Below are 9,733 nucleotides of genomic sequence, written 5' to 3' on the forward strand. Positions count from 1 at the left end.
TTTGAACTCTCACAAATAATTCTTGCACGTCCCTCAGGTGCCTACGGCGTGACTCTTGCTCACCATATGCTGGCTGAGTTTACTGTTGCGCCTGGAAATGGTTTTTTGACTGATTTCGCTATTATTTTGAAGCAAATTGTTGGCCACCGGTCGGAATTATATCGCCTTCTCGCCGTGCGTCACCCATCATCATTGGTTGTTGTCTTATTGAGCCCTCGTGCGTTTTAAGTCCCGACGTTCCGATTCCTATCACCTGATCACTTCCAGCGATTCTGATTCCAATCACTTCCCGCGAAACGTCCCAAGTACCCGGACACATTTCTTTCGAATAACGGGAATGTTTTGCGCGGAGTGATGAAAACAGACGAAAAGGGGTAACCGCACCACATATTATTAGCAGCGCTGCGTTATCAGCGGCTACATTGGCTTCCTCGCTTGATCCCAAATGTTCTTCTGTGGTATTTCCTTTTCACTTGCATGCAAAGCACTAAGGTTATCAGCAGTTTCTTCTTAGAACCTGCATGGCAACAAACCATGCGAGAGTCCTAATTTGGCATTATTTATTCAGGCTAACTAGCGCGTACTGCAGCTTAAAAACTGCCAGTACCTGCCCTTGATTCGATATACCAAATTGCCCCTTTCTCTTTTTAGACCACGGTGTAGCCCCTGTAGTGCGGTGATGTCCACAGAAACGTAGTGCGAAGCAATGCTGGGTCTTTGAGTCTTCAGTTTATACGCAAAAGCACCATGAAAAATCACCTTCGCCTGAAAATGGCATCCCTAGAAAAACAGAAAGCAGATGGCGTTGAGAACGATTTCATAAAAGCATCAAACCTGCATTATGAACGCAGTCGCCACTACACATCTAACACGGACAAGTTTGAAAAGAAAATCTTGGTCTGTACGTCCTACATTTCATATTTCGAAAAACAGCGTTTTATAGCAAACTGAAGTTGTCAGTTCAGCATTCTGTCATCGTCTATCCTGCTTGTGTCCTGTAGCCTTCGCGCTGATTTTCCAAAATGTTTAGTCTCAACCAACTAGCAGTACCTGCTGCACTTTTGAATTTGCTATGTACAGTCAGTACAGAGTAGAGAGTTGATGTTGTTAGCACTGCATTAGATTATTCGAATCACGATATTTTACTTTCTAAACGTGAACACGTAACGTGGATTACGTTCAGTATTATTAAAACGTATTAATAATAAAAGCACGGCGTAGGATATACTTTTAGGTGAGCAGAAACCTTCCAAAACAATGCTTAATCATCCTAAAATAGAGACACAAAACGAATACCACACAGGGCGTTATACCGTCGCGCCTTCCAGAGGGTGAAAACCGAAGCTGCCCGAGCGGCGCCACTCGGAGGTGTTGTGACCTTCCAACTCCATTCCGGAAATTTCGGACAGCTTTTGTGATCTCTCGGCGTTCGGCCGCGAATTTCGCTGCTGCGCCGGCAAAGCAGGCGATAGTTTAGAAAAGGTCGTGGGAATGCATTTGCCGATGCAGTGATGTTCGTAGCTGCTTCATCAACGAGTTTTCGGTTTTTAACAGTCGCGAAAGTTCTAAAACACCAAGCCGAGGTAAATGCATGCCGCTGTACTGGTTGAACACGTTCGCAAGAAAGGTTTTGAATTTAAATATTTTATTTTTCTAATACACACACAAAAAACATAGCTGTCATAGACATCTCGAACCTTAATAATGTTGTAGTAGTAGTGCCATTCAATGCGTTACAACATAACCCCTGAGAATGTAGGACCTAAATTAAATGCACATAACTCTGGTATCACAATAGTTGTGCCACGAAAGGTGACAAAAATTATTTTACACGGGTATGTGATTTGTAGCTATTACCACGCAAACAGAAAGAAACAGGCTGAAATATTTAAGGGGAATGACTGATAAAAAACAGAAATGGTAAGGGGTTCTTTTCTCCAATATGCTTTTTAAGCGCGGTAGAAATTATTTCTCTGCTTGACAGTGATGCAGCAGCTACTCCGAATTTCGGTTCCGATGCGATTTTTTGTGCGTTTACAATGTAAATGTCCACCGGTAGAATGTTGAAGTTCCTGTTTGATGTCCTTTTTTCTATGTTGGGCAATAATAACTCACTTGAAACAGGGTTGTCATGATTCAGTTTTGCATAGGTAATACCGGTGATGTTGTAGTCTGTGGAAACTTGTGGTGGTGGTGATGATGTTTACTAAGGGATGGTCTAGCCTTGTGTGATATGCCGGCAATTGCTTCCCCGATTGACGCCTTCTTTCGCAATGCGCGGGAAATCACCAGCAGCAGGGGCCGTATTCTGCTGGTCATCCGACGCGCGCCGGAACGATTTCCGGCGCCCTTCCGACGCGGTTGTTTAGAGAGAGGAGAAAGTGGGCTCTCACGATTGGCTCGGAGCGGAAAACGTCAGCCGGCCTACGTCACGCGGCTATATTTTGGCTATTTTTTGGTGACGTCACGTAGCCAAAGGCTCCCGCTCGTTCTCCCGCGACCGGCGGGTGAAATCCGGCGCGGTTAAGAGCGCATCGGATTGTACGATGGCTGCGTATATGCCGCCTGTGTTCGCACTTTTGTTGGAGCTGCTGGAGGAGGATCCCGTGCCTGAGCGTCGACTGAGTGACGGCGACTTTCAGCGCCGTTTCCGTGTCAACAAGGGACCGGCGCGGATGCTGTGCGACGCACTTAACGAGCACGTTAGGCCTCGAGGTGCGACGGGGCTATCTACGGAAGCGAACGTGATGTGCGCGCTGAGGCTCTTCGCTACCGGCAGCCTTCAACAGATTGTCGGTAGCGGTGATACTCTTGGCATGACGCAGCCGTCGGTCAGCCGCAGCATTCACGCCGTTGCCAAGGCGCTGAAATTGGAAGCCCTTATCGGCCATCGAGGTGCAGCGAAGTGTCAACAGATACGAAGGTGCTGTGCGTGCTGTGTCCCTCTTCGCAACTGACAGTTTGCAAAGCGTTTTCTGCCACCATGAAACACTGTCGCACCCCGACGCCAGTCGCAGCGTTCACACTGTGGTGTCGGCACTGACGGAGCTCCGACACACGAGGGTTTTGGATACCCCGGTGACGTAAGCACGGTGTAAGTACTACTTGTTTCTGGGTACGTTTGTTACGGAAGCAAAAAATTGTTTTGCATCGAAGGGAAAAGGAGCGCGATGTCTGAAAAGCAGTCACTGAAATGCGTTTGTTTTGAGCGGTGCGGTGTGGTGGCAGTGATCTCCCATAAATTTCGCAATTGTGCATGATCAAATAGTGTGTCAAAAAAAAAAACTTAGCAGATGCATGCATATGTAAATAATCTTTTAACTCTCCGGCCTATGTTCGCTTAAGTGAAATGATATCGAAAAGGTATGTCAATAAATGTAGCTAAAATGAACACGTTCAGAGGTATCGAATAGGGTGGCGTCTTGAAAGAAAAAAAGCTTATAAAGAAAGATAAACAGGTGTATTGTGTTGGTCGTCTAACTGACTTCATAAAGAACCGTGTAATATATGCGTAACGTATATCGCCCTCGCCCCGCCCCCATCGTGTGTCAACTGCTTCGGCGCCTTCACTTCGGCTGAGATGTTTCCCCCTGCTTGACACATAGTGAATAGGTGACAAGTTCAGCTTGTCGGCTCGTTTTAAGGGTTTATCGATTTCGAAATGCGGGGTGGGGAGGGGAGGGGTTGTATTTCGCAGTTGTACCGCATAGATGGGTGGGAGGGCCCTTATCTATAGTTGTAAGTAACCAATTTTCTTCTCAGGTCGCCTGCATGCTCTAATTCCCCTGCTACGCGAAACAGCGACGATTAAAAAAAAGGCACATACAACACGGCGATGTCGTTTGTCGTTGCATGCAGTTGCGGAGTGAATCAGTTCCAAGTAACCCAATTCTTTGTATTCTTGCTCTTGTTTATTACCTTTTCCTTTTTTCAAACTGTGTACTTGTTTAATGCTTTAGTACATATTTGTGTTATGTATTTCTTTCAGGTGTGCGACGCCAGTATGAAGGCCCTGACCGTGACTGCCGACTACAGTGCCTTTGTGTGACTGGCTGTTCACTTTTGCCCGTGACGTGTAAAGCCTGGCGAGTTCTGGGGTTGACGGTGGCCACCTGCTCGAGTCGTGGCTCATGACACCCCCTGCTCGTCGTCCAGGCCCCAGACACCTGAAGAAAAGTACAATGCCGCACATGCTTCGATGTGCTCTGTCGTGAAGTGCAGCATTGCAGTTCTCAAGAGCTGTTTTCCTTGCCTGCAGTAGCACCAGCTTTTCTTCATAGGCCTCTTCTGCTAGCCAACATTGTCAGTGTGTGTTGTGTGGCTGCCTGTTGGAACGACTGACGACAATAGCTGCAGCAGCACCAAGGGACGAGGGCAGTGATACAGACGATGCGGCTGATGAGGTGCCTGCCCCCGACAGGAGCAAGAAGCTCCTGAAGGACAGGGCAACCAACGCATCTTCAGACAGCTTTGTGGCACTAAACATGTCATTTTTAACTTTCGTTTCTGATTGTGTGTGGTGTGCGGTGTTTGTTTTGTCGGGAGAAAATTGTTTTGTTGTTGTTTCATGTAGCATATACTTTGCCCTGACGCGACATTGTTTCCTGTAGAGAAGCTTCTTGTCGTTTTGTGTTTGACATGGTTGTGTGAGGACAACAGAGAAAGTTGCTTTGCTTTCGACCACCATATACTATGTCTTGACACGGTGTTGCTTGATCTGGGATAGGCCGTGACTACTGTTTTGATGGGTCGTGAGGCCTTGTTGTGGGTATAGAGACCGGTCAAGATTCTCTTGAGAAAATTCTGTTTATTACACTGTAACCGTCATTCTGCTGTGAAGCAAAGAATGATGATGCATGTACCACAAACAAAAAAAAATAATCAGTATACTGCGGAATCTTCTGGACACAATTAGTTCAATCCAGTCAAGAGTTATATTATGACATAGCACAACCATTGCACGGTGACTTTGTTTGGAAATCTCTGACAGATCATTTTACTTAAGAGAACACGATATGCCAGTATGCATCTCCACTGTTGATACAAAAAGTAAACATGCTTAAAATATTGGAGGCTGTCTCTTAACAAAGAGTTCACTGTCATGGTTTACTCTGACATTCTCATGATAAGTGGAAAAATGGTCACAAAAGTTTCATTTACCCCACCATTGCATGTATTCTAGCCCTCAGTGCTTTGATGACTGCTTGCTTAGATTTTTAAAGTGATATTGCGATTTTTTCTTTCATGAAGGACACCTGCTTGTAAAAAATAATTATGATAAGCCAACAGCAGCATCTACAAAGGCGTATTGAATTTTTCCTCAATAAATCAGGGTGTTACAAGTTATGTTGAACTGTTTCCTTTTCCCCTGCATGCAGCAGCACCGTCGAAGAGTAACCAACACTGGGAAAAAATAATCGTGACAAAATCAACTATAGCATTTCTGTAGTACACAGCCTTATTTAAAGTGCACAGAAACCAACGTAACTTCATTGCAAAAATAAAGAAGGGCACATTGATGTTTGTGATGCAATGCCAAAACTGCTTTCTCTACTCCAGCTTGTTAAAGTGCTCATAGTTGGCATCTATTCTTGTTGAGGCCCACAGTACTGGTTGTTTGTTCAGGGCCTTCCACAACCAGCAGCTCTCCAGCTCCAGTGTGCCTGAAAATGTGTTCATTATGAGCTTAACGGCCAAAAAACAATAATGGGTTGAAAATTTGGTCTCTATCTTAGTTAACGAAGCGTATTGCGGTATACTTTACCTATTTAACCCTGAAGGGTAGAGGCATTAAATAGGAAAATGGAATTACAAAATATGCTAACGTAAGAATACATTGCAGGTGCTCAATTACAAAAATTGCACCTCATTGCACAGTCACTGAGTTGTACCTATGCTTGTAGAAACAAGTGATTATTGTGGATGGACACAATACCTGCGGGAAGGCGGTTTGATTCTCGGGTGTTTTAAGAAAAAAACTGAGCAAACTACTTCAACTTGCATGCTTAAGCACCAAATTTGTGGGCGTGGTCGATTTGACGTGATACAGGCTTAGGCTGTTAGAGCAGTTCGTCACGCAGAATAGCATATTAATATAGCTCATGAAACAAAGCTAGGCAGGCAACGTATCCTCGGGTCGCTAAAGTCTGGAGGTCAGTACTCTCTTTCATTGACGTTGCACTTGCACCCCTGCTTTCATTAAAAAAAAATTCAAACGAGCTTGCCGTGATATTACCGCGAACCATGTATGGGTTTGTTTATTTATTGTTTGTTTTTATCGCCGGGCCACGCCTGGCTCTGTTATCTGTGTCCGCGAAGCGCGTCTTCCATTCTTTATTTTTATGCCGCACGGGCTATCTCATTCAGATAAGCAGACTGTTTCGCCCTAACGGCACTAGCCCAGAATAATCTTCTCTGATCTACAATGTTCTGTATTTCAATGGACGGTTCGAGAAACATTTGCGCCGAAAGATAAAAGCGTGCAGAGCAGACGCCGCGGCATTCGATTCGACGACACTCGTCTGCACAAGTCACTCTGTTGACCGCTGCTTCGCCGCCTCTGTATTCTTTTGAGTTGTTAGGGGAGCACAAGTTCGCCATAATAAACTTGTTTTTCCTTCAAGACAACTGCGTCATCCTTGGCTTCGTGACAATATAAGTACGTAATCTGATCGTGCGCAAAACGCGCACACATGCGTTTTGAAAAACGGGTTTAATTCACTGCACAAGCGAGAGTGGCAGAACAATGACATGGCGTTAGAAAATCGATCAAAATATCGCACTCACGTCACAGCCGTCTTATATATAACTGCCGGGCAACAGCGTACCGTTTACGTCGCTTTTCGTCCCAAGAGAACGCCCTTGTGGGACGACATTTTTGCGCAGCAACTGTACTGAGCGTTCAAATATGCCTCCTTTAAGAACAGCTGTGCCGCGCGCAGCGCTCCCTGGCGCCTCATAACGGAACAAAGTAAAAACATAAATGCGTGTAAACCTGTTAAACTAGCATTAGCAGCAACGGCAGTGCCCGTGAAAACACACAAACAGGAAAGGCTTTGTTATATCTAAACATTTTTATTAATTTCGCTTTAGCAGCATTTGAAAGTTATGAGATTGTCCCCGAAGGCGATGACGTACTTCCCGCGATCTTCGAGGGCGGGGCGGTTGGCTATTTGCACGTCATTTTGACGTCACGAACTTCCGACGCGCGTCGGAAGTTCGTGACGTCAAAATGACGTGCAAATAGCCAACCGCCCCGCCCTCGAAGATCGCGGGAAGTACGTCATCGCCTTCGGGGACAATCTCATAACTTTCAAATGCTGCTAAAGCGAAATTAATAAAAATGTTTAGATATAACAAAGCCTTTCCTGTTTGTGTGTTTTCACGGGCACTGCCGTTGCTGCTAATGCTAGTTTAACAGGTTTACACGCATTTATGTTTTTACTTTGTTCCGTTATGAGGCGCCAGGGAGCGCTGCGCGCGGCACAGCTGTTCTTAAAGGAGGCATATTTGAACGCTCAGTACAGTTGCTGCGCAAAAATGTCGTCCCACAAGGGCGTTCTCTTGGGACGAAAAGCGACGTAAACGGTACGCTGTTGCCCGGCAGTTATATATAAGACGGCTGTGACGTGAGTGCGATATTTTGATCGATTTTCTAACGCCATGTCATTGTTCGGCCACTCTCGCTTGTGCAGTGAATTAAACCCGTTTATCAAAACGCATGTGTGCGCGTTTTGCGCACGATCAGATTACTATATTGTCACGAAGCCAAGGATGACGCAGTTGTCTTGGAGGAAAAACAAGTTTATTATGGCGAACTTGTGCTCCCCTAACAACTCAAAAGAATACAGAGGCGGCGAAGCAGCGGTCAACAGAGTGACTTGTGCAGACGAGTGTCGTCGAATCGAATGCCGCGGCGTCTGCTCTGCACGCTTTTATCTTTCGGCGCAAATGTTTCTCGAACCGTCCATTGAAATACAGAACATTGTAGATCAGAGAAGATTATTCTGGGCTAGTGCCGTTAGGGCGAAACAGTCTGCTTATCTGAATGAGATACCCCGTGCGGCATAAAAATACAGAATGGAAGACGCGCTTCGCGGACACAGATAACAGAGCCAGGCGTGGCCGGGCGATAAAAACAAACAATAAATAAACAAACCCATACATGGTTCGCGGTTATATCACGGCAAGCTCGTTTAAATTTTTTTTAATGAAAGCAGGGGTGCAAGTGCAACGTCAATGAAAGAGAGTACTGACCTCCAGACTTTAGCGACCCGAGGATACGTTTCCTGCCTAGCTTTGTTTCATGAGCTATATTAATATGCTATTCTGCGTGACGAACTGCTCTAACAGCCTAAGCCTGTATCACGTCAAATCGACCACGCCCACAAATTTGGTGCTTAAGCATGCAACTTGAAGTAGTTTGCTCAGTTTTTTTCTTAAAACATCCCGAGAATCAAACCGCCTTCCCGCAGGTATTGTTTCCATCCACAATAATCACTTGTTTCTACAAGCATAGGTACAACTCAGTGACTGTGCAATGAGGTGCAATTTTTGTAATTGAGCACCTGCAATGTATTCTTACGTTAGCATATTTTGTAATTCCATTTTCCTATTTAATGCCTCTACCCTTCAGGGTTAAATAGGTAAAGTATACCGCAATACGCTTCGTTAACTAAGATAGAGACCAAATTTTCAACCCCTTATTGTTTTTCGGCCGTTAAGCTCATAATGAACACATTTTCAGGCACACTGGAGCTGGAGAGCTGCTGGTTGTGGAAGGCCCTGAACAAACAACCAGTACTGTGGGCCTCAACAAGAATAGATGCCAACTATGAGCACTTTAACAAGCTGGAGTAGAGAAAGCAGTTTTGGCATTGCATCACAAACATCAATGTGCCCTTCTTTATTTTTGCAATGAAGTTACGTTGGTTTCTGTGCACTTTAAATAAGGCTGTGTACTACAGAAATGCTATAGTTGATTTTGTCACGATTATTTTTTCCCAGTGTTGGTTACTCTTGGACGGTGCTGCTGCATGCAGGGGAAAAGGAAACAGTTCAACATAACTTGTAACACCCTGATTTATTGAGGAAAAATTCAATACGCCTTTGTAGATGCTGCTGTTGGTTTATCATAATTATTTTTTACAAGCAGGTGTCCTTCATGAAAGAAAAAATCGCAATATCACTTTAAAAATCTAAGCAAGCAGTCATCAAAGCACTGAGTGCTAGAATACATGCAATGGTGGGGTAAATGAAACTTTTGTGACCATTTTTCCACTTATCATGAGAATGTCAGAGTAAACCATGACAGTGAACTCTTTGTTAAGAGACAGCCTCCAATATTTTAAGCATGTTTACTTTTTTTATCAACAGTGGAGATGCATACTGGCATATCGTGTTCTCTTAAGTAAAATGATCTGTCAGAGATTTCCAAACAAAGTCACCGTGCAATGGTTGTGCTATGTCATAATATAACTCTTGACTGGATTGAACTAATCGTGTCTAGAAGATTCCGCAGTATACTGATTATTTTTTTTTTGTTTGTGGTACATGCATCATCATTCTTTGCTTCACAGCAGAATGACGGTTACAGTGTAATAAACAGAATTTTCTCAAGAGAATCTTGACCGGTCTCTATACCCACAACAAGGCCTCACGACCCATCAAAACAGTAGTCACGGCCTATCCCAGATCAAGCAACACCGTGTCAAGACATAGTATATAGTGGTCG

At 44.6% G+C, this 9,733-nt stretch overlaps 1 long non-coding RNA gene across 1 annotated transcript; it reads left to right on the forward strand.

Annotated features, from left to right (window-relative positions):
- The first annotated feature begins 2,336 nt into the window (after positions 1-2,336).
- Positions 2,337-5,346, forward strand: LOC144175283 (uncharacterized). The gene is made up of 2 exons (XR_013323633.1): positions 2,337-3,094; positions 3,989-5,346. It is a non-coding gene; the product is annotated as an uncharacterized LOC144175283 (long non-coding RNA).
- Positions 5,347-9,733: the final 4,387 nt, after the last annotated feature.

Source organism: Haemaphysalis longicornis, unplaced genomic scaffold (assembly GCF_048455015.1).
Source record: "Haemaphysalis longicornis isolate Haplotype H1 unplaced genomic scaffold, Haemaphysalis longicornis Haplotype H1 scaffold_3, whole genome shotgun sequence".
Taxonomy (NCBI): domain Eukaryota; kingdom Metazoa; phylum Arthropoda; class Arachnida; order Ixodida; family Ixodidae; genus Haemaphysalis; species Haemaphysalis longicornis.